The sequence below is a fragment of the Mercenaria mercenaria genome, chromosome 14, assembly GCF_021730395.1.
Source record: "Mercenaria mercenaria strain notata chromosome 14, MADL_Memer_1, whole genome shotgun sequence".
NCBI classification, from domain to species: Eukaryota; Metazoa; Mollusca; class Bivalvia; order Venerida; family Veneridae; genus Mercenaria; species Mercenaria mercenaria.
The window spans coordinates 37,665,040-37,691,177 of NC_069374.1; the positions used below are offsets into that span (position 1 = coordinate 37,665,040).

Sequence of the window (26,138 nt, forward strand, 5' to 3'; positions counted from 1 at the left end):
CAGAAATCAGAGCATTCCGCAACGGGAAAAGGGATTCTATTTCTAGACGCTGTATCTTGGTGTATACATTTTTTTCAGGAAAATAACAATTCACAATACGTTCACAAAACACACCAGTGTCAATAATCCCTGCAAACTTCGATACGAAGTAATTCTTCAGAAGAAAACTGCACAGGAAACTGCTAGCATAGAACTTAGTATTAATAGAAGTTGCAATACTTAGCAGTGGCAGTAAAGTACGGTAGCGGCAACAATAGAAAGTAGTAGTAGTAATAGTAGTAGTAGTAGTAGTAGTGGCAGTGGCAGTGGTAGTGGCAGTTGCAGTAGCAGCAGCAGCAGCAGCAGTAGAGGAATAAGTGACAGCAACAACAGCAGCAGGAGAAGAAGAGGTAGATGTACAAGACGTATTAGTGGAAGCAGATATAGTAGTATCAGTAGTAGCAGTTGTAGTAGTAGTAGTAGTAGAAGTAGTAGTAGTAGTAGTAGAAGAAGAAGAAGAAGTACATGTAGTAATAGCAATAGAAGTAGCGGCACCAGTAGTAGTAGTACAATCAAAATGTTAACTATTGGCAATGGAGGGTATTAGAGTTGTAGATCTAGTAAAATTGTCCGTTAGGTTTGTGGGGATCACTTTTTAATAGATATTATCGTCGAAAGTCTTTTTAGGAGCCGGTGTTTTACACGCAAAGAGTAACTTTTTTGAATAGAATAATGTCCGGGAATCGATATTGTATGAGAGTTCGAATGTAGTAATTTCGGCAGTGAGTATTTTACATGGAAGGAGTCACTTTTTCTATAGAAAAATAACCGGGGTCGTTATTCTATGAGATTCGAAGGGAGTCATCTTTAGGGAGTCAGTATTTTACTTGGAGGGGTCAGTTTTTCTATAGAATAATGACCGGGGGGTCGTTATTCTATAGAGTTTTCAAAGGGAGTCAGTTTTTTATAAGGGAAGTCAATATTTTACAGGAAAGGAGTCACATTTTCTATGGAATAATGACCGAGGGGTCGTTATTCTATGGGGGTCGAAATACTTTATTACACCTGAGCGTTCATGAATTAGACAAGAGCTGTCTGTTGATAGCGCGCTCGACTATTAGAAGAAGTGATGGAAGTCTGGGGTCATAATATTACCAGAGATGTTCAGGCAAAAGAAGAAAAATAGATAACACAAACAATGTACCTGTATTTGCGGATTTGGATAAGTCTTGCACTATATGACAATGTGGGACCATGATGGTAAGCAAGTGTTCAAAGTTTCAAAGTCATATATCAAATAGTTAGACAAAATATGGAATGGTATGTTTATGCTTAACCATTTTCTATGTCAAAAAGGGCCATAACTGAGCTAAATTCCGTCCTTGTCCTAGTTTTGTAGTCTTGCCATAAAATTTAACTGATTTCCAAAGCCAAAAAGGGCCATAATTCAGCCAAAATAGTTGACAGAGTTATGCACTCTTGCCTACAGGATAAAAAAGTTTTCAAAGTGTCCAAGACTCATGTCAAATAGTTTTGACAAAACGTGGTCTTGTACGAAAATTGAACCAACTTCCAAGTTCAAAAAGGACCATAATTCAGCCAAAATATTTGACAGTGTTATGTACTTTTGCCTATATATAGAGACTGTTATAATAAACAAGTGATACAAGTTTCAAAGCCATATGTCAAACAGTTTACACAAAATATGAACTGGTACGAAAAACTTAACCAAGATTTGTAAGTTAAAAGGGGCCATAATTCAGCCAAAACCCTTGATAGAGTTATTTACTCTTGCCTAAAACTGGCCAAGGTAATGGTACACAAGTGTTGAAAGTTCTAAAGCTTTATCTCAAAAAGTTTTGTCAAAAAGTGGACTGGTACGAAAAACTTAACAAATGTGTGACGCCGACACTGTGGTGAGTAGGATAGCTCTACTTTTTCTTCGAATAGTCAGCTAAAAACCAGCGAGATTAAATTTTCTTGCCGCTCACATGTACACCGGCTAGGGTCGTCCCTTGTATTGCTAACCTGATAAAACTTGACCTTGATTTCCTCAAGCCAAACATCCTGACCAAGTTTTTTCTAGATCACATAAAAGTATATGCTTAAGTGTTAACAAGATTTGACTTTGATCTGATACAGTGATCTAGATTTTTTATTCCGTATAACTCCCACACTGACTTAGATTTTATCAAGAGAAAATCAACTCAAAATGTGACCTCTTGAATAAAACAATACATATTTTTGTAAAAGAATACTGTTTACCGATGGTGACAGACTGTGACAGACAGTGTAACATTGTAAACTCTGGTTGCCTTCCTCATTGAAGAATATAAGATTTTGTCCTTAAAATTGAAGAACCCAGTCTAAGATTCAAAGTAAATATATTTTCCAACTCTAGGTCTTTAGCAAATGAATAATGTAGACTGAACCAAAACCGCCAAGCCCTCTCGCCCTGAGTATCTAAAGGATATTCTCCTAACTTACGTTTAATTACATGTTCGTAGTTTTTAAAATGTCATTGCCTATATGCTGATATGCACTGATAATTTGTACTGCAACAGTTGTTATATCATTCTTTCGTCCAAAGTCATTATGTTACATGTAGTGACAAAATGTTGTACAATTCAGTAATGAATGTATAATATATAAAGCCTACTTAACAATGATGAAAAAACGCACTCTTTCAAAAATAACTCTATAACTAAACCCATACATATCAAACTTCAAAAAATATATTAAATATAAGAGCATTGTAAGTTAAATAACCTGAATGTAATGAAGAAGGGCATGATATAATTTTATCACATGAGCAAGTACTAAATGCATAAGTCTCTCTTTAATATAATTACGTAGATATAATGTCAATAATTGTAAATGTCTATTTGGGAAACTTGTCGAGTCCGATGTAAATCCACATCAGGCAGTTCCAGTTATGTCCGCAGCTCAGTTATTGTTCTGGAATTAGAAGACAAAAAAAGACATTGACATTAGAGAACACTCACTGTGCAGTCACAGATCAGTCTAGGAGAAGTTTCCTATATGCGACTATTATTTCAGTGGCCTTTTCTGATCTATAGTGTATCAGATAAACAAAACATTAACACATTGTAGAAAAAGCAGCCTGGTGTTTCCAATGTTCGTTTAAGCCGCAATGGACAATACCAGGCTCATGTGGTGTTAGTGACAGTATTCTTTACCATATAGATATGTCGGTTAAAGTAAAACGCAGGAATCAAACCGCGAAAGTAGCTCCAGCTTTACTCGTTTATATCTCCAGTTCCAGTCGAGACTGAGTTGAAGTTTCATAACGTATAATACTAATATGACATGACGCCATAATTTACCTTGCTAAAAAATTAGTATGACTCCCCAGTTTTTTTTTTATATATAAGTTACTAACCGTTTCGAGGTGGTGCCCCTATTCTCTGTAACGTCATTTTAAAGCAAGAATGTTTTGTAGTGTTCCTGCTATTCAACCATTTGTAATATACAAATACATTTAGTTTATCGCAAATGTTGTTGTAAACTCTCACATCATATATACCCGGTTTGACAAGCCTACATTTAAATTTTATGGACCACTACATGTACTTCCTTGAATAAAATTACAATTCAATGACTCATGTATTATTTGATCAGGGTGAACCAATGACTTAATATAAAGAACACATTTATATATGTTTGCTCAACTGGTACACGTTCCAAAATGATTAGCACATTTGTATTTGACTTTCCATCTCATGCAAAAACAACTCGAAATTATATCAATTTGAATCATCATACTTACTGTTCTGCAATTAATTGTTTGCATTTGAAAATAATACAGCAAAAGCATGTTGAGCTTTATCAAAGTTTAATTACTTGTTTTCACTGAATAGGGAATATCTATAACAAAATAAAATGACAAATTATAGTGTTGACCATGTTATCCAGGCTTCTTTATTTCTAAAGAATGCAATAACATCGCGATATGGACGGACATTCATTATTTTCATCGAAATCAGCCACGTTGTTTTAACAAAAGGTACATATTTTAAGGATTTTTTTGCTGAATTTGGTTTTAAACACAAAATCTAACTTCTACAGAAAATTGGAATGCACTCACTCAGGACACTGTATTCCCTCAGTTTTTGGTGTGCTTTAGTGTCTACTAAATACATGTAGCTAAGGAAACTTTACTCTTTAATGTTTGTATGACTGTTATCATTATTTCTAGTCTGGGAATCTAGTATTATTTACTTACCATTTGTAGTAAAGACCACTTCAGTGCCAAATTCTCTGTATTAGTTCTATATTGCAGGATTCACTTTTCTTTCATCTAAGAAATAAGTATAGTAATAGCTTTATATTCACACTGTAGTATTTATTACAATATTTATCGTTTATTATATACTCGTACATGTACCAGCCAAAGCGATAAACATAAGATACTCGTCAATATTTCATTGTTATGATATTAATATATTATGATTCATGGAAGGAGTACAGCAATGAATTAGGTTATAGAGATATGTGTCATTCATTTAATATAAATTCAGATCAACTGAGCATTCATCGGATATTACAATCACCGAGTCAATAATTAATGCTTCGGACTTAATTGAAGTTACTTTAGGATAGGATAATTCGTTTTTTTTCATATTCGAATATATCAAACACGTGTCATTGTTTCTTGCACGGAAAACTTTGAATGATGATGTTTATCGCGGATACTTAGAGAATGAGAGAGAATGATATCGAATGTACAGTTGCAGTTTCAACTTATCCTTGAAATATAACCCCTAGCAGATATGTGTTTCAGAACAATTCCTCATATACAGAGAGTTATTATCCTACACAGACTACTAGTATTCGGAAGGATGGGCGAACAAAGGCAAATGGTTTGGTACTTTTTTGAGGCCATGAAACTATTTGAAAGTGTCTACATAGAATAAGGCTACATTACAAAGGATATGTAAACAGAAAATGATTACATCGCTTTAATTTACAGAACCAATGTATTGCTGCAATAATTATTCCAGCCAGGGGAAAGTGCCACCAAACTATCAAGCCAATGTCTGTTGTAGATACTTGATACCAGCTTGACCTATCTGAAAATATATTTGAACAATTGCTAATTAAATTCATTGTACATAATGAGCGGTATATGGATTTATACGCTTATCACGACTTTTTATATAAAAATATGACATAGTCGATAAACACAACCTATAAATAAACAAAGATGGTATATAGACAGACTTTCTTATTTACCGTCTTCTTATATATTATCATTACAATCTGACTGAAATCATCTCCTAAAATGCTAAAATGTCAATCAGTCTTGCTTACAACGTTTTTGGAAGTAAAAGTAGAAGCAAATGTTTGATTTAAAATCTATAGTTAGCTGGGATCCCAGGAAAAAAATCATTTTTAGCTCACCTGTCACAAAGTGACAATGTGAGCTTTTGTGATCGCGCGGCGTCCGTCGTCCGTGCGTCCGTGCATGCGTAAACTTTTGCTTGTGACCACTCTAGAGGTCACGTTTTTCATGGGATCTTTATGAAAGTTGGTCAGAATGTTTATCCTGATGATTTCTAGGTCAAGTTTGAAACTTGGTCACGTGCGGTTCAAAGCAAGGTCAGTAGGTCTAAAAAAAGAAACCTTGTGACCTCTCTAGAGGCCATATTTTTCAATGGATCTTCATGAAAATTGGTCAAAATGTTTACCTTGATAGTATCTAGATCAAATTTGAAACTGGGTAAGGTGCACTCAAAAACTAGGTCAGTAGGTCTTAAAATAGAAAAACCTTTTGGTTTCAATGTTCAATGAATCTTCATGAGAATTGGTCACAAAATTAACCTTGATAATATCTAGTTCATATTTGAAACTGGGTCACGTGCCATTAAAAACTAGGTCATTAGATCAAATAATAGAAAAACCTTGTGACCTCTCTAGAGGCCATATTTTACATGGGATCTGTATGAAAGTTGGTCTGAATGTTTGTTCTGATGATATCTAGATCAACTTTGAAACTGGGTCGACTGCGGTCAAAAACTAGGTCAGTATGTTTAAAAATAGAAAACTCTTTTGACCTCTCTAGAGGACGTGTTTTTCAATGGAACTTCATGAAAATTAGGCAGAATATTCAACTTGATAATATCTAGGTTAAGTTTGAAACTGGGTCACGTGCGATTAAAAACTAGGTCAGTAGGGCTAAAAATAGAAAAACGTTTTGACCTCTCTAGAGGCCATATTTCTCATGAGATCTTCAATGGTGAGAATGTTTACCTTGATAATCTCTAAGTCAATGACAAAAGTCCATTATTCAAGTACTGCAATCCCTCAAGCAGTAACATATACACATGTACACGAACAAATTCACAAAAAAACACGAGTAGAATAATAAAACACAGATGTAACAAACATCCGTAAGACTTAGTATAAATATATTTTAGAAATCCCAAACACAGATATAACAGCTAATCAAACGATCAAGATACTGTAACTTTTACATTTTCAGGAAGGTTAATTATAGAATTCAGTAGAGGCAACTGAGGCTTTGCTGTTGAAAAGAGTTATCTGATTGGTTAACATGAAAATAACGATATAGTAAATTCGGGTTTTCAAGGAGAAGAATATTTTGTTCGGTAAGATCATGTACTTCAGTCAGATTGAATATTATTTACAGCCTTTGTTTGCTATTGTAGCTTGACACACTAACATTCGACGGTCATAGGGCTTTTATATTTGGTATGTAGCATTAAAAACGGACCCCAAAGTCAAGATCATTTTTATTCCATTAAGCAAGAGAAATTTGTCTCGTACCATCCTTACAAAGTCGTAGCCTGAATTGTATGTAATGGTTAATGCGCACACGAACAAATATTTCAGCTTTTTTGCTTAAAAAATGGCCAAGCCAAATCTAAAGAATTTTATCATGTATTTCCCGTCTACTGTGAACCCTTTTCTCAGTACATGTACCGTCAGTTGATTTTGATTTTATTTCATAAATACAGTCTATGTACATAAGTGGGTCCATATATTTAGCAGAAATTCTCTTTTGGGCGATGATAAACTTTTGCAAAAAAATCAGCCGGTGTTAACTTGCGAACATGGATGCACATATTTCTTCTCAATATAAGTTAAATACAGTAGACTGGTTAAGCACTAGTTATACTCTATAAGTACATGATTATATCATAATAGCAAAGTTACATCCTCTGATGTATGTCTCTTTTGTGTGTGAAAGTGCAAAGTTAAAGTAGTGTGAATAGGTAAAGCATTTGTATTCAAGTTATATAAGGTATCTTTAGCAAGTAGAAAACCAAGTATATCTTATCTATTTTATGGTGATCAAACCAAGAATAATAGAAATAGCACTGCTTTAGTAGGTGATTCTTGTATACGAATGGGTCCAACGCTATATAATTATTCATTTTCTATATGCTATACTCCTACTACTGTGTTCAGATCTCTAAGTACGTTTCAGCATTTTCACAAGATGTTAAGTAGTAACAGGCAATTGTAAAACCTTTGAAACCTTTTTACCACCTCGATAGCCTAGTTGTAGAGCGTCCGCTTCGAGTGCGGGAAACAAACCTCTTCTCTCATACCCTCGTGGCGATGGATTCCATCAGGAATGAGGTATGGAGATGGCCCTAGGTCGCTCACCTAAGTAATACATCATAACAGTGTAAACATGTTTTACCTAGTGATTTCATGAAGACAAATATTCTGACCAATTTTCATTAAGATTGGACCTAAAAACGTGGCATCTTCGAGTGTAAACAAGCATTTCTTTGATTTGCCTTAGTGACCTAATGTTTTACCCCACATGACCCAGATTCAAAATTGTCCAAAAATTTATAAAAACAAACATTCTGACAAAGTTTCGGGAAAATTGGAGCAAAAAAGTGGCCTCTAGAGTGTATACAAGCTTTTCCTTTGATTTGACCGTGTGACCTAGTTTTTGACCTACGTAACGTTGATTTGAAATCATCCAAAGATAGAATCAACTAGAATGTGTCTGTAGGACACAGGGTGTGCCCCCACTAGTACATTTGTCACTAATAAGGGGCAATAATTCAATTGTTTGCAGTTTTAAGGGGGTATAGCCTCAACAAACATTTTATTTATAAATTCATTATTCTAGGCCATACACTTTTTGCGCTATGAACATCACAAACAAAAAATCCACTATTTTGGCTATTTCAAGAGCCATAACTCTGTAATAAGCGCTAAGATTCTCAAGAAGAATGCCAAGTGTGCAAGATAACATCATGATAAAGACTCATCAGACTTCCGGAAAGTTGGAAAAAAATGGCTTGAATTCGGCCTGGTAATGTCTAGAAATCTGCCAGACCAAAAAACAATCAACCGGGTCAAAAATGAACTTGTAATGCCGAACCAAACACGAGGGTCATGATGACCCTGGATCGCTCGCCTGAATAATATGAGCTACATGTTTCAAATGTCAAACTGATGCTAAAATTTAAAGAAAGTAGGACAGTAGATCACATTCATGGTCACTGAAAGTCAGTTTTGAGATCGGTGTACAAAACTGTATATGTCATCCAAATTTCAAGGCTGTATCTCAAAAAGCAAATATATAAAAATAAATGGATCAGAAGATCAAGTGACCCCTAATTACTTAGAAGTCATCAGATAATTATGATTAAACAGTCTAGGAAATATGATCAGAATTTTTTTTAATTATTTTTCCTATATAACTCATATAACAAGTGACCCCCGGGCAGGGCCTCTTTTCTCCCCAGCGGCATAATTTTAACATTCTTGTTAGAGAAACCTTAGTCAATGCTACATACCAAAATCAAAGGCCTAGACCTTGTGGTTTCAGACAAGAAGATTGTTAAAGTTATTTTTACTATATAAATCTATGTAAAACTTGGGGCCCCAGGGAGGAGCCTCTTTTCACCCCAGGGGCATAATTTGAACAATCCTGGTAGAGATCTACTAGATGATGCTACATACCAAATATCAAAGCCCTAGGCCTTGTGGTTTTTAACAAGAAGACTTTCAAAGATTTCCCTATATAAGTCTTTATAAACCATGTGACCCCAGGGCGGGGCCATATTTGACCCTAGGGGGGATAATTTGAACAATCTTGGTAGAGGACCACTAGATAATGCTACATACCAAATATAAAAGCCCTATGACCTGTGGTTTTGGACAAGAAGATTTTTAAAGGTTTTCCTTTCGGTTGCCATGGTAACCACAGTTCTGCATGTAATTCAATTCTTTGAACAATTTTTAAAGAAGACCATCCAAGAAACATTCCTGTGAAGTTTTATTAAAATTGGCCTGGCGGTTTAGGAACAGATGTTGTTTAAAGGAAAGTGTAGACGGACAGACGTCGGACGGACACCTGACAGTGGGCGTTCACAATAGCTCACCCCGAGCACTTCGTGCTCAGGTGAGCTAAAAGTGGAACCTCTACAGGTTGCTCAACATGATAAAAACACATATGTTGCAGGCTCGGTTTGATTGGGTCTGTTCATAGACGGTAGTGGAAATGCAAGCTACCGTCCATAATTTATGTTCAAATGAGCCAAGTCTAATAGCTGGTTTTATTTGTGTTTTTCTGACCCTGAAAACAATCAGTTCTGCAAAAGATACTACATTTAGAAAAAAAACCAAAAGAAAAAAAAACCACTACAATTAATGAAAAGAATTAGGCCTTGATAAATATGTATCAAAACCTTTAAATCCCATCAGGGCAATTTAGATTAAACAAGCAAATTCGATGAATTGGTACCCCCGCCGACTGGGTTTGTGGTGAGTAATGGCAAAAAAAATAATATCCGGCAAAAAGTTAAGAATGTTACAAAGAAGCAAATAATTTCATTAGTCAGGATCAATTTAACAGAAAACAAATGTTTTAAGTGTACATAATAAATGTATGTTGCGTTTTGATCCTGATTAATGTAATCATTTTGAATGGAATATGTTTACTGTAATAAGCTTAGCTTTAGGCTTATATGGAGTTATTTGAAATGTGAACTTGAAGTAGAACTAGAACGAAATATTGTATTTAAGTAGTTTTACATGTACTTTTGAACTTAAAAGAACAGACGTCCTTCAAAGACAGCACAATGAAGTAAGAAATCTGGAACGTGGGTGGTAGTGGGGCTACAACTTCAACATGCTGATAAATATTCATGGAAGGTTTAAAAAAATCTAAACAAAAAGGAATGAAAAGATTATTATGTCTCCCCCCCCCCCATCTGGGGGAGACATATTGTTTTTGCCCTGTCCGTCCGTCCGTCCTTCCGTCCGGTCGTCCGTCCGTCCGTACGTCACACTTTATTTCCGAGCAATAACTAGAGAACCATTTGACATAGAACCTTCAAACTTCATACGGTTGTAGGACTGCTGGAGTAGACGACCCCTATTGTTTTTGGGGTCACTCTGTCAAAGGTCAAGGTCACAGGGGCCTTAACATTGAAAACCATTTCCGATCAATAACTAGAGGACCACTTGACCCAGAATGTTGAAACTTAATAGGATGATTGGTCATGAAGAGTAGATGACCCCTATTGATTTTGGGGTTACTCCATCAAAGGTCAAGGTCACAGGGGCCTGAACATTGAAAACCATTTCCGATCAATAACTAGAGAACCACTTGACCCAGAATGTTTAAACTTAATAAGATGATTGGTCCTGAAGAGTAGATGACCTGTTTTGATTTTGGGGTCACTCCATCAAAGGTCAAGGTCACAGGGGCCTGAACATTGAAAACCATTTCCGATCAATAACTAGAGAACCACTTGACCCAGAATGTTGAAACTTAATAGGATAATTGGTCATGAAGAGTAGATGATCCCTATTGATTTTTGGGGTCACTCCATCAAAGGTCAAGGTAACAGGGGCCTGAACATTGAAAACCATTTCCGATCAATAACTAGAGAAACACTTAACCCAGAATGTTGAAACTTGACAGAATGATTGGTCATGAAGAGTAGATGACCTCTATTGATTTTTGAGTCACTCCGTCAAAGGTCAAAGTCACAGGGGCCTGAACATAGAAAACCATTTCCGATTAATAACTAGAGAACCACTTGACCCAGAATGTTGAAACTTCATAGGATAATTGTTCATGAAGAGTAGATGACCCATGTTGTTTTGAGGTCACTCTGTCAAAGGTCAAGGTCACAGGGGCCTGAACATTGAAAACCATTTCCGATCAATAATTTTAGTATCACTTGACCAAGAATGTTGAATCTTTATAGGATGATTGTGCATGCAAAGTAGATGACCCCTATTGATTTTGGAGTCACTCTGTTAAAGGTCAAGGTCACAGGGGCCTGAACATTGAAAACCATTTCCGGTCAGTAACTTGAGAACCACTCGACCAAGAATGTTGAAACTTCATAGGATGATTGTTTATGTAGAATAAATGACCCATATTGTTTTTGGGGTCACTCCGTTAAAGGTCAAGGTCACAGGGGCCTGAACATTGATAACTATTTCCGATCAATAACTTCAGAATCTCTTGATCCAGAATGTTGAAACTTCATAGGATGATTGAACATGCAGAGTAGATGACTCCTATCGATTTTGGGGTCACTCTGTTAAAGGTCAAGGCCACAGGAGCCTGAACATGGAAAACAATTTCCGATCAATAACTTGAGAACCACTTGACCCAGAATGTTGAAACTTCATAGGATGATTGAACATGCAGAGTAGATGACTCCTATTGATTTTTGGGTCAGTCTATTAAAGGTCAAGGTCACAGGGGCCTGGTCATGTAAAATCATTTCTGGAAAATAACTTGAGAATCACTTGACCTAGAATGTTGAAACTTAATAGGATGATTGGACATGCAGAGGAGATGACCCCTATTTATTTTGAGGTCACTTGATCAAAGGTCAAGGTCACAGGAGCCTGAACAGTGACTTGAGAACCACTAGGTCAATAGTGTTGAAATTTAGCGGGATCACTGGACATGCGAAGTAGATGATCCCTATTGCAGCCAACCATCAGTGTCTCTTTGACTTTCGCTCCTGACCCATATTGACTTCTTGCCTATAGGACTTTGCATTGGGGGAGACATGTGCTTTTTTACAAAAGCAATTTCTAGTTTTTTCGTTTTTGAAATGTGCGGGGGGGGGGGGGGGAGAAGGCGGTTGTTGGTGGTGGGATGGGTGGTGACCGGGTGAGGGTACAAAACTTCACATGTTTATAATAAATATTGATGGAAAATTAAAAATGAAGAACAAACATGTTGTTGGGGAGAGGGATGCTGTATGATTGGGGTAGGGGGTGACTGGACGGAGGAGCCAATTCGGGGAAGGGTACAACTTTGCAAGTTGATAAATATTCATGGAACATTTGAAAAATATTAAAATAAGGAATGTGTGTCTTTTTTTTCTTTTGGGAGGGGTGGGAGGGGGAGGTGGGGTGACCATGGTGGTGGGGGTGATCGCGTGTGGGTACACAATTTCACATGGTTACAATAAATGTTCATAGAAAAAAAATGAAAGAAGTTTAATGAAATTCTACCAATTGGTTAGTTTGTTACATTGTATGTACAAATTTACAGATTTTTAAACAGTTAAAGGGCAATGACTCTGAAGTTTTTAGTCGGAGGAACGTGGGCTCGAACCTACGGCCTCTAGCTGGTTTCTTAGTCAGACAGTCTTACTACTGGACCACTGCGTCCGCTCTTAGATTATTTACTCCATTGTCGGTTACCTTAGATATGGCAACAAAACAATGAATGTCCTATCAGTCAGTCAGGTTTATAATCTTATCATGTAATCATGGATTTACAATGGAACGATTGCATTCAATTATACAAAATAACTGTAAAACCGATGAATAGATGTGTCATTTTCTCATGCAAATACAAATTAAATTTTGAATCTGATATGTACTTTTTCGGATCACTTCGTGGAATATATATTACACCAACGGGTGAAACGGTACGGAATACTATGCTTAAAACCATTTGTAAACTGTTCTATAAGCTACAATATATTTGAGTATTAATTCGGTGTGTTTCTTTACTTTGTTTAATGCATAGTTACTTGTTTGCGCACGATCTGATACAAAACGTGACACGATACACGATAGCATAAGAAGCGAACGATACATGCTTAAGAAGCAAACGTTACACGCATACAAAGAGCACGATTCACACAAAATTAGACAACTATAGCGTTTAAACTACCGTACTATATAAATAGGATAAAATAAGACTTACTAACTACAAGATTTATCGCTTTCTTGTATGATTAAGTAAATTAGTACATATGTCATACAGCAGACATACACTTTGTCTGTTTTCTATTTGCAGAAGGCAAAAACCATATATACATACTTATTTTTATAATGCGAACTTGTATCCTAGCGGATCTCACGCATGGGAAAGCCAACTGTTCTGAATTTAATTATATCCCTTAATGCAGACTATCTCTATATATTCAATGTATCCTCGAGATCTAGCTGACTTTCAGAGAAAGAAAATATAGATTCCCTGGTCCAAAATCAGTTAAAAAGATGAAAATGACACTATTGATTTGTGAGACATGAAAACAGAGATTTGAGTATATATATGCAAATGCTGAACCAGCACGAATGTGTAGTACAATTCGGACTCGTATATAAAGCAGCATCGAAACTAATCTTAATGGGTTAGTGGACGTGCTGTGGAATACATGTGCGTGTTCGTTTGTACTACAAGGCACTGGTCTGGTTTATCGTGGTAGTGATTTAGATCATATAAACTAAACACAATGAAAAATCAAGTTTTTTATTATGAATAAAACAAATATATTCAAATAGAGTAACTTACAATAAAAGTTTAAAAAACTCATACTTTGTGTTTTCTCATATTTTGTGTTGAGAAATGTAAGGAAAGTTCCTTTATGGATTTAGTGAAGTCATTCATTGTATCATTGATTGAAATGCAACGTCAATGCTTTACCAGATTCGAATATTCCAATAACCATGTTAAGTTGCGGGGTCCAAGCCACAGGCTGTCAATTTTGTTTCTTTTCATAATTTTACGTGTTAGGGAATGTGGATACATAATGATCTAAAAGTTGGATCGTTCAGTTCCAGACTATCATTTGTTCGCAACATTTCTTACATGCCAAGAACATCTACCACTCTGTTTTAAGGCTTAACCTCCTGTTATTTGTAACGAATGACACATTGTCACTATAAACATCATAAAATCTTCATCTAACGTCACCTGAATGCAAAAACTAGATAAAAGCTATTGACATATATTTCAAAAACTGACTTTCTTCTCATAATATTGATATACACACCCTGTAAAAGTACCTGGTCACTTATAATTATTTTGATGATTTTTTACAAATTGCGAAACAACATACAATATTTAGTGACAACAAACTTATACTACTTATAAGCTTACACCTTTAACAAATTTATGTGAAAACTTTAATACAAAACGGACATATTAGTTCCATTCCAACAATAATTCACATGATATATTCTTAATTATTGTACCACATCAGAAAACACATGTATACACACACCCGATTATAGACAAAGTAGGTATATCATAATTCACATTTACAATACCAGTATAGATTTTAGGCATATTCATTAAAGGGCAACGTCATTCCAAATTGTTTGCAAAACTAGTATACGTTGTAATACAATATGTGAAAGGATAAGTGGGTATTATTACACTGTACATTTGAACTACCATGAATTTTGTATTATAATCTGTGTAACCTATCTCGGAAAGGTCATTCGAATCAAACTACCTCGGTATGTCTATAGATCCGACCAAGCAGCTATCTTTCTTCGGTCATTTTCAAAAACAGTTATCTAACGTAGTTTTAAGTTTGATCAAAGTGTCAAAATAATTACATTGGTGGGGATGATAAATGCTTACGTTATACCTTCAAAAAAAGCATAAGACATTGACTTGATATGCATTTGTTCCGTGGGAGTCAGGTCATCTTTGTATGAAAACCTGTGACTTGTAAATCTTCTCACTCCCTTTCATACCCTTGGTCTTTTAAGTTACGTTAAAGCGTCTCAATAAAATTATGTAACGTGGCGTAAAATAAATAGTTTATAACAGAAGCTCACAATATCATCAGTTCTACAAGTGTTTTCAAGAATGGGACAGTTATGTTTTGTTTATAAGTCAAGCTAGTTAAGGTTAACTAAATTGTCGGACAAATATGTCTTACTGAAACTTCGTATTGTATGTTATATCACTTATGATAGAGTTGAGCTCAATGACGATTTCATCTTTAAATTATCCCATCTAACGAGTTGAATTTAGGGTAAGTGCAAAGTTCTCAAGTCCTAAAGAAGTTGAAACAAGCCAGTTTCAATTACAAATGTTACTGGGCGTTTCACAGAAATGTTACTGTTCTAACATGCCCAATCTTTGTTGTACTTTACGTTGGTGTTGTTAACTTTCCACATTTTGTCCGAAATATCCCTACTATGTTACATTGTTCTATGTACACTCTACAGTTTAAACTAGTGTGTTGCCTACATTTTGGCTCTGGTTGTGACTGTGTTGCTCAATGCTGTCAGGGGTTCTACTCTACATTTCTGAAGAAGCACACTTCTACTTAAGACATAATAGTGAACCGACAACAGCTATTTCTAAACCAAAGAAATTGCACTTTATACTCATTTTAAGAAATTGTTTACCTAATTTTTAATGTAACCGAATTCCCTCTTTCTATCACTTATAAGACTTTAAGATCTTTCATTTAAAATCTGATTATAATAACCGTTTGAAAATTCAGGTAAATGTAAATCATGGTAACCGCATGATTGATAATATGAGTGTATGATAGAATAAATCAGTCATTTGGTTTTATATTGCCTTGAAAATGTCAGATATCTGAACATATCTTTTAAAACTATTAGCTAATTCAGAAAATCCTGCAAATTGTCCCATAATCCGGCACACATTTCTGCAAAGTAATCTTTCTGTTACAGTAATAAAAGGTTTTAACATTTTAATAATAATAATTATTAATATCATTATCATTATCATTACTTATCATCCCGTCCCTGAGAGAAAGACCATACATTACAAACATATTATAATAACTCTTTAGATATATAAACTAACTCTAAGAAAGGTACAAACCATATATGCGATATAATTACATGTAAAATAATTTTCCGTTTTGCTATGCGGGAGCTACACATATCTGAAAGAGGATCCTTTGTAAGCATTAAACGTAATAAAATTACTGATATCCAAATCTGTGAGAAGAATTGGTTTAACAGAGTCTATTAGAAGAACATTCAAAAGATTCAATTACATCAGTTGACCATCTGAACCCAAATAACGGAGGTTTATATTACTTTTATCTAATATACATGTGTTTCATAACTACCTTCGCACAATATATTTTATCTGATGAAATTCAATGCAAGGAAACTATTGATGGGTATAACGGAATTTAAATGAAACCCTTAACACGCAAATAGTATTCATCATCAGGATCTAAAACATAGTTTTCACGTATTTATTAATATTATATTAAGTAGACTAGTAAGTTATTAACTGATACTTTCTAAACATCCAGGTAATTAGTTTTATAAAAAACAGACTGTCCATTATAAACGTTAAAAGTTTAGCTATGACATTTATGTCGGATTCTTTCAAATTTATTCATATTTCTTATAACGCGCTCCCACCACTCAGTCATTCTGTTTAACTTTCCCATCATATGGGCATTGAAAAATACCAAATAGTATATTTGTTTCGGAACTCCCTTTTAACTTCTGAAAATATTATTTACGACTATATAGTACGCAAATTGGACGTTAGAATACTTTCATAAATGAAAACAGAAACATAACTTACCAGGATGATTTGCAACGGTTACTATATCGTCGTTGTAGATATAATCAGTAGATGAATCTACTTGGAACGGTTCCTGCGGACCGTGCTTTTGTTGCTGTTGCCACACATCTTTAAGTCGTCGGTGTAATTCAAAACAGTGCTTACAGAGATACAATTTGCAAACAAGGCAGTAGACATCTCCGGGTGTTTCCTTCTCCTGCTCATGGAATGGAACTGAAATGGTTATATACGAATGAACCCATCAAGTCATTCGCAAAAACATATTATATACATCACGCAACGAAAAGTAATAAACAGTGTTTATATCAAAGTTTTTAAGAACTTGTTAATACTGATACTAATACTTATTTTAGTTTAGGTCATTCAGATGATTATTCATGTACCAATAATTCTCTCATTATAAACCATAACACTGTCCCTATCAAATCGATTCCACTTCAACCAGAAAAGTTGACCTCGAACCTTACAATCAGCAACGGGACTCGTCGTTTTACAACACCCTTACCTATTTGGCACGAGTCCAATGTAAATGACGTTGATCCAAGAGCCACCGAAGGTTACTATTACGATTATTAATAATTCAACCTACATGTAGCCGTCTGGTCCTTATTGGGTTTACAGTTTGTCTAGATATGCCCAATTGGAACGCGGTACTTCAGTCGTCTTTAAATATGTTACGTAGATGCGTTATAAATTAGCATCGATTTAATCGAGTACCGATATTTCTTTCCTATCTCATTCGGCTTATTTAAGAAAAACTCCGTTTGCATAATGCTTTATGTCAGTAATCTCTTTAAATGAAACTATTATTTTACGTGTTTCTGATATTTTCGTAACAACAGAACGTGTCCTATATTTTTCATTTGAGAAATCTTAACCATTTTCCAAATTGCTATTTGTTCTTGAATCTAAAATGACTAACAAGTAAGATATTTACTCCAAATAATGTCAATGGCCCTTGTAGCACCTCAAACAAACATAGCTATAACATAAACATTTTTGATGTATATCATTACTAACACGTGTGAACTTAAGATTAACGCTGTATACTAAATAATTATGATAGAATCGGATTTTGACCACACTCTTGCAACTTAGGTATTACATTACGTACTGGTCATTGCCTTCAGGCAAATACATCTTGTGTATATGACATTATACATGTTCATGTTGCACAGATTGAAATTAAAAAGATGCCATTTCTTCTATCAGATATTGTTTATCAAGTTAATACATTTTGTTTTTTTATCATGCAACTACTATGCAGAGTGCCTGATATCACTTGCCTGATATTTTATTTTGTTATCAGGTCATTAACCTGATATCAAAATTAAGCCCCTCCCATATTGACGGACTAGTTTTTAAATCATTCCATATTGAATTTTATTACAGAGTCCAGTTCCGATGTTGCACAACTTTCTTTATAAACATGCTAAATAGATTCTGTAATCTCAACAAATTTCCTCGAATATGGTTGTCTCTAATTTTATCACACAGACAATAGCACTGAATGACGTCATTGTGAAGCGTTCATCATAACATCATAATGTTTATATGGATCGATTCTTGGAAAGGTTTACAATACACTTGACAATGTATGATATACTTATTATTCATTTATGCCTAATTTAAGGCTCATTTATGCCTAATTTAAGTATTAGCAAAAGTATTTGTGTTAATTATTATGCTTGGATCAGTTAATTATAATTCTTGGATCAGTGTAAATTTAGTGATTTTTAAAACTTTAAAGACTGACCTGAGTCTGGAACTGGAAGTGAAATTTGCAGCGCTTTTGACATGTAGTTTTCTGAGTCAAATGTTTAATAATGTGGAATTAAAGCGTGTTCTTGTTTATTCAAGAGGATGATTTTTTTATTTTTTTATGCAGGTAAGAGTTTATTTCATTGTTATTTTTACAAGAATATAAGAAAGTCAATAAACTTTGTCGGAGTTGAATTTAATATGGCTGCCGTACAGTATTGTTTCGTTCAGATGTTTCTGGGGCGGATGAATTTTCATATCCGTAAAATATAAATTTAATTTTTTTGCTTCAGTAGACATTTTTTACTTAATAACAGATGAAGACATATATTGTTCTAAGCAGTTTGTGTGAGTTTCATGATAAATAGAATAACAGGCTACTGTCTTTTGATATCAATGTTATCAGGTCTCGGTTAATATGGGCGGAAGGGGTTCCCATATTAACCGAGACCTGATAACATTGATATCAAAAGACAGTAGCCTGTTATTCTCTGTTAAAAGTAGGAGCTCTTGAAGCTTGAATGTGTATATTTAACACAACAAAAAGGCCACTGCGCGAATCAAGGTACCTTAATAGTTACCAACAACACACATTTTAACAGAAATACGTATACAATATGAAAACGGGTAGGGGAATTGACTTTAACACTCATGTGAGCTCACGCCCTGTTGTTTATTATAACGAATTAGGGTCGAACCGGTAACATTATTTATTGCATCAAGATGTAAGACAAACCTGTGTAAAAATATCTAAATCAATACTTACACATATGAATCTGACATGGCCGTGCCCCATTTTTTAAGTTTAAAGTTATTTGTCTGACATCCTTGTTTTGTCCCGCTGCATATTGCTTTGTTTTGCTGTAATGTTTGTCACTTTCATAGCAATTCGCACATAGGTATTCCCCTGTTGTTAGATTACAGCATTCAACAGGATACGCGTGCTTATCCTTCTTGCAAATATTGCAGTAGAACAGATTCTCTGGAAAAAGACATATTGCTTAAATGTAAGGAAAAGCAGATCATAACAACATCGCTGCAAACGAAATCATATAAACCTGTTTATATATAAGTTTAATTTAATAAGAATATAAAATATTTCATTTTCACATATATTTGCAATCAAAACTTTAGGCGAAATACTCTACAAGATTTGTATTTTGTTCCAATCCTGTCATACGTTCGGACGAAAGTAAACCAAAGAGGAGTTAGCATATAAATATGGCGGTTATAAAGTCTATGCATACAGTAGTTATTGCTGCAGTACATAGTGGTACATACACATTGCCTGGCGGTTCCTTCACAACGACAAGTTTATTTGTTAGTTAACATGTTCGTAGGAATAAATATAAAGGCCTGACTTAGGATTTTGAATAACCCGGGATATAACAAAACGTTATAATTTGTTATACTTTCGCACGCCTTTCAGCCTTCATTCATGGAATTCATTCAAGCTCCCATTGTTTGCAAAGTATCAAATTAACCGTCAGTAATGTACATTGTTTTCTAGTTTTCAATATATCGACTGAAATTTAGTTTCACCTAAAATGCGTTCAGTACTATGTTAATCCTATTAACTGTTTCACAAAAATAAACACAATTGAATAGAGGCAGCCACTTTAGCGTGTTTATCCCGTTCTTTGAATATGACGTCATTTACACACAGTTGAATTTTTATTTTAGCAAAAAGCTTTCAAATAGATTCATGTTCAAATGTTTCTTGTTGTAAGGTGTAAAACATGATATTTTATTTCATTATAGCTGAAAAAGTTAGATAAATTATTTCACAGGAATAAGTAAATACAGTTCAAATGTGTATCCAAAAATTTAATAAATCCGCCATTTTGGATTTTTGTTGCCAAGGAAACAAAATGGCAGCCAAATTGACTAAATATTTAAATGCTCATAACTTTCTCATTTTTACTGCGATTTTGAAAATTATTTCACTTCTTTAAATGATTTAAGAAATTGACTTAAGAACAACGTTGCCTTTTCCTTTAATGTCAGTTCATTTTAAATATCATAAAAGCAATGGCTTTTAAACTCTGCTGACTTGTTAATTACCATAAGGTGGGTAAGCTGGCAAAGAACACTCGCTTGCATATTGTCAGATATATCGCCCAATTTGGAATGTCGGAATGTCTTAGTTGAAATTCTATCAAGGTGCTTTTTACGTAAATACTATAAAAGCAATACCTTTAAAATGTATCAGACTTGTTCATCGTTAGCTGTTAAATTGAGTAAACGTCAGAATTAGTGCCCTTGTTGTGCTAACAAAACTGTAGTATTTTCAAAACATTTGCTAACGTCCCCTTTTTATTAATTCTGCACTTTATTGTTGTTATTATATTAGTAAGACAGTCTGTTATTATATAAGTAATAAGGTCAGAATCATAAATCGAACTAGAAAATGCTTTTGTAAAAAGGCGCATGTCTCCCCCAATGCAAAGTCCTATAGGCAAGAAGTCAATAGGGGTCAGGAGCGAAAGTCAAAGAGACACTGATGGTTGGCTGCAATAGGGATCATCTACTTGGCATGTCCAGTCATCCCGCTAAATTTCAACACTCTTGGCCTAGTGGTTCTCAAGTCACTGTTCAGGCTCCTGTGACCTTGACCTTTGATCAAGTGACCTCAAAATAAATAGGGATCATCTACTCTGCATGTCCAATCATCCTATTAAGTTTCAACATTGTAGGTCAAGTGGTTCTCAAGTTATTTCCAAAAAATGATTTTACATGAATAGGCCACTGTGACCTTGACCTTTAATAGACTGACCCCAAAATCAAACGGGGTCATCTACTCTGCATGTTCAATCATCCTATGAAGTTTCAACATTCTGGGTCAAGTGGTTCTCAAGTTATTGATCGGAACTGGTTATCAATGTTCAGGCCCCTGTGACCTTGACCTTTAACGGAGTGACCCCAAAAACAATAGGAGTCATTTACTCTGCATGAACAATCATCCTATGAAGTTTCATCATTCTGGGTCGAGTGGTTCTCAAGTTACTGACCGGAAACGGTTTTCAATGTTCGGGCCCCTGTGACCTTGACCTTTCACAGAGTGAACCCAAAATCGTTAGGGATCATCTACTCTGCATGACCAATCATCCTATTAAGTTTCAACATTCTGGGTCAAGTGGTTCTCAAGTTATTGACCGGAAATGGTTTTCAATGTTCAGGCCCCTGTGACCTTGACCTTTGACGGAGTGACCCCAAAATCAATAGGAGTCATCTACTCTTCATGACCAATCATCCTATGAAGTTTCGTCATTCTGGGTCAAGTGGTTCTCAAGTTACTGACCGGAAATTGTTTTCAATGTTCGGGCCCCTGTGACCTTGACTTTTCACAGAGTGAACCCAAAATCGTTAGGGATCATCTACTCTGCATGACCAATCATCCTATGAAGTTTCATCATTCTGGGTCAAGTGGTTCTCAAGTTACTGACCGGAAATGGTTTTCAATGTTCAGGCCCCTGTGACCTTGACCTTTGAAGGAGTGACCCCAAAATCAATAGGAGTCATCTACTCTTCATGAACAATCATCCTATGAAGTTTCAACATTCTGGGTCAAGTGGTTCTCTAGTTATTGATCGGAAATGGTTTTCAATGTTCAGGCCCCTGTGTCCTTGACCTTTGACGGAGTGACCCCAAAAACAATAGGGGTCGTCTACTCCAGCAGCCCTACAACCCTATGAAGTTTGAAGGTTCTAGGTCAAATGGTTCTCCAGTTATTGCTCGGAAATGAAGTGTGACGTACGGACGGACGGTAGGACGGACGGACGGACAGACGGACGGACGGACAGGGCAAAAACAATATGTCTCCTTGGGGAGACATAATTATTTTTAAACTAAAATCTTACTGATTTCTTTGCTATGCTTCTTGTGATATCGTCGACATTTATCACACATCAGCTCTTTACAAATTTGACATTTATATCTTAGATTTTCGCCACATTTGCTGCATACATATTTGCCTTTTTCTGTTTTGTTGTTTTGTTCTGAAATGGTTTAATTCAAAAGGCACAACTGGTAATCTCTTCTAATGTTCATGTATTCTAAAAATACATGGAAGTGTCAGGTATGAACAATGATAGATATCAAAACAGAAAATGATAGGCTGTGATGCAAAATTATGAGATACAGACATCTACGGGAAGGAGACGACCCACTCCAAAAATAGAAACAAAGCATGGAAACTACGATATGTACTGTAATAATTTAAAAAAAATGTTAATTGTGTTGTGTTGAGTAGTAGTACAATAGTTGAACACAATTTAACACAGAAATAAATCATCATGTAAAATGTTTTGACATCAGATAAATACCATAGTTTTACGTGCACTGAAGAAGAGCATGTATATTTTAAAATAAAGAAAATTCTAAGATCTAATTCAAATTCTATTTTTTCACTTTTTCATTTTTTAATCAACTATCAAATGAGACGAAATATAACCACACCTTGCAGGGCTGTTTTGTCAAAACCTTAATATCCCCCTTTTTTAAAACTAAACTATTCAGAGCTTTTCTATCTGCAAATATATGATGGATCTAAAACAAATATAGCGAGAAGATTAAGGAACATATAAAAGATCAATTTAAGGAATATTTTATTTGTAATTTTACTCGTTATCTAACATGTTTAAATAACACCTCATGGTGAGACAGGCGTGTCTAACATGCAGTAGTGCTCAATGATTTGGACAGAACATTAAACACATTGTCAATGATTCTTTTAACTCTGTTACTCTGGGTTTCCACATGCCTTTCTTTAAGCTGTTGACCCAACACTTATAAGCAATTGCAAGTAACTGCTAGCTGAAGTAAAATGACAGGAAAGACGTATTGCACAGAAAAGGTGAAAACTATCGGATGTGCATTTAAAGATCTATATAAATAAAATCTGAAAAGATCCTTTGGAAACATAGAACGCAACCAAGCAACTTTACAGCAGGCTAGGTTTGATTAAGTCTGTCCAAGAGAGGTAATGTGATGTGCAGCACCCATCACGTCCCCTAGCACTGACATAAGAGGAATTTTATTATAGTAAAAATGAATGTACTCCATGATCTCGAACGAACAAGAAAATATAACCACACCGAGTTTATTTTGCAGACAGTTTTGCTAATATTGTTTCCATGTACACAACGTTATATGCTGATTTGGATAAACTTAACCTATGTTTAAATATTATAACATGCACATATATGCTGGCTGATATAGGAAATTTCGTTATGTCGCGTTGGCGGGCGCGGCTTTTGCATCACATTTCATTGTGTCGTTCTGACGCGTGCGCCAACAATAACAATTTTTTTTACATGTTTTGCGTTTTGTTTTAGTGCCCGAGCCAACGTGACAAAGCGAAGCTACAAAACGGCATAACTAAATATAGAATGCATCAGAACGAAAACATTTTATTTCATTTTCGAGAGCCCAAAACCACAAAACATTCGTGGTTTACGCCAATACACCAAAAAGAAATTTTTGTGGATGACCTGCGCGCCAGCAAGAAAAGAAATATTTCGCTCTGTCGCGTTCTTTATTAATATAGCTTTGTTATTTTCGTTTTATCGCATTGGCGATCGAAAGTTATTGACTGACAGTGCTGATGAAAATAGAAACAATCACAGTATTCTACAAATGAGTTCCCGAGGTATTAGAAAATACAATATGTAACGCATCGTATGAATTCACAACTTATTATACATGTACTAATCGTTTGACTGAAACTTGAAAACAGAGAAATTTTATTGCGATTGAAGGATTTTATTGAATATAAAGCTTTTAAATACAAAACGATATTATTCGTTGTTATATATATGGTTATTTCATACTTCACGCATGTAATTGACCGACACAAAATAAGACATTTCCCTATTCGGTGACACATAAACGCAGTATTTATTATGGGTGCAAGTATATTTATCTTTAGTTTTGACAATGGCATACGTATGATTTACTGGTATTAACAGCATTGAGGGAAACACAAATATATAATAATCATAAAAATACTTGCGATATAAATGTTTTGATTAAAACAACAATATCATGAATTTAAAATACCTATGACTGATTTCATTTAAATCTTCCTTGGTCCAGAACGATTTTTACACGAGCATTCCGTTTCTGCATGTACTTTGTTTTGAAAGCGTAACTGATCAACTTTGCGGTAAATTCAGCTGTTGGCTTCAGTTTTTCATTCTCCTACCTTTGTAATGTTTTACTTTATATACATTTTCGTGATCGAAGCTCCAGATAGCTTTGTTGCAATTAAATCATGTTCAGTTTCTAAAGGAAAAATTGTCACAAAATTGGGAAAAAGACTTTCCGAGTGTGGGATTCGAACACACGACCTTCACAAATTTTGAAAGATTAACTATGTAAAGTCAACGTTTTACTGAAGCCTGGTTTTCTAAAAAAGATAAAAACAAAACCTTTATATGGGAAAATAGTTTGGAAACAAAATAACTATGACTGGAAATGCTGTAAGTCTTTTTTTAATACTGATTGCTATTTTCCCGGGCAAGAAATAACGATTTTCATGCAAAAGTCAGGGACTGCGAGTCATTGCGGAGTTTTGAATTAAGATTCCCCGATTTTCATTTTCCTGTTTCCGCATATCGAACCTAAAATTTTACTTTGCATTTAAATAAGCGCAAATTCTTTTTCTAAGAAAATCAAGTTTCGTTAACCTGTTGTCGGAGAGAAAGGCGCAAATAAAAATAAATGCTTTGTTTCTGTCATTCTTCCTGATTTAGAGTCATGTGTTTGCCTCAGTTCTATCTTATTCAAATTAATTACCTACTACTATTGTTTTCGTCTCAAGCCTGAGTCATGAGTTGATATCCTACTCTGGGAACGTCATTTTGTAGTGCCTTATCTTTTAGAAACTATCATTATTAAATAGCAAACGGTACTATAGTTTAAATCATGATAATGTATACAATGTATATATAATAATACACAATTACATGTAGGAACACAACAACTAAAAATATACTGAATATTACGCCGATGGGAGATTATCCAAATAAGTTGTCTGCGTTTTGTTGTATGCATGATTTCGTTATTCCGAATGGTTTTTTAAAGGAACCACATATGTTTGACTGTTAATATCTGTCTTTTGAACGAGTAGAATTGAAGGAAAAATAAACTGTCTGCTTAGCACAGATTCAAGGCGGATCCAGGGATTGGGGAATTTTTTCTCGCTCGCTACGCTTGCATAGGTAATTCATCATTTGTTCTGGTGAAAATATAAATATGCATTTTGTCTCGCTCTCTATGCTCGCATAGGCAATTTGTCTTTTGTTTGGGTAAAACAATGCATTTTTTCTTGCTCGCTACGCTCGCACAATAAAAATCCGACAAGTTTGCATGAGCTCCTATAATGCTTTTTATTTTACGTTAATAAACTTTAGTAACCCCTCCCCATAAAAATCCTCAGAAATCGGCTTAGAAATTCCATTCCGAGATACTTAAGCAAGAATAAGTCTGACGAGTCATTAAAACATGGACTATACTAGCATGTTATTTGGGTTGATTTTATCATAAAACCTGTCCTTTTTCAATA

The 26,138-nt window shown here is 34.9% G+C and overlaps 1 long non-coding RNA gene across 1 annotated transcript; it reads right to left on the reverse strand.

Moving 5' to 3' along the window:
- LOC123527294 (uncharacterized) lies at positions 1-19,628 on the reverse strand. The gene is made up of 5 exons (XR_008367053.1): positions 19,338-19,628; positions 16,811-17,023; positions 4,956-5,072; positions 4,226-4,300; positions 1-2,937 (listed from the first exon to the last, which is right to left on the reverse strand). It is a non-coding gene; the product is annotated as an uncharacterized LOC123527294 (long non-coding RNA).
- Between the last annotated feature and the right edge of the window lie 6,510 nt (positions 19,629-26,138).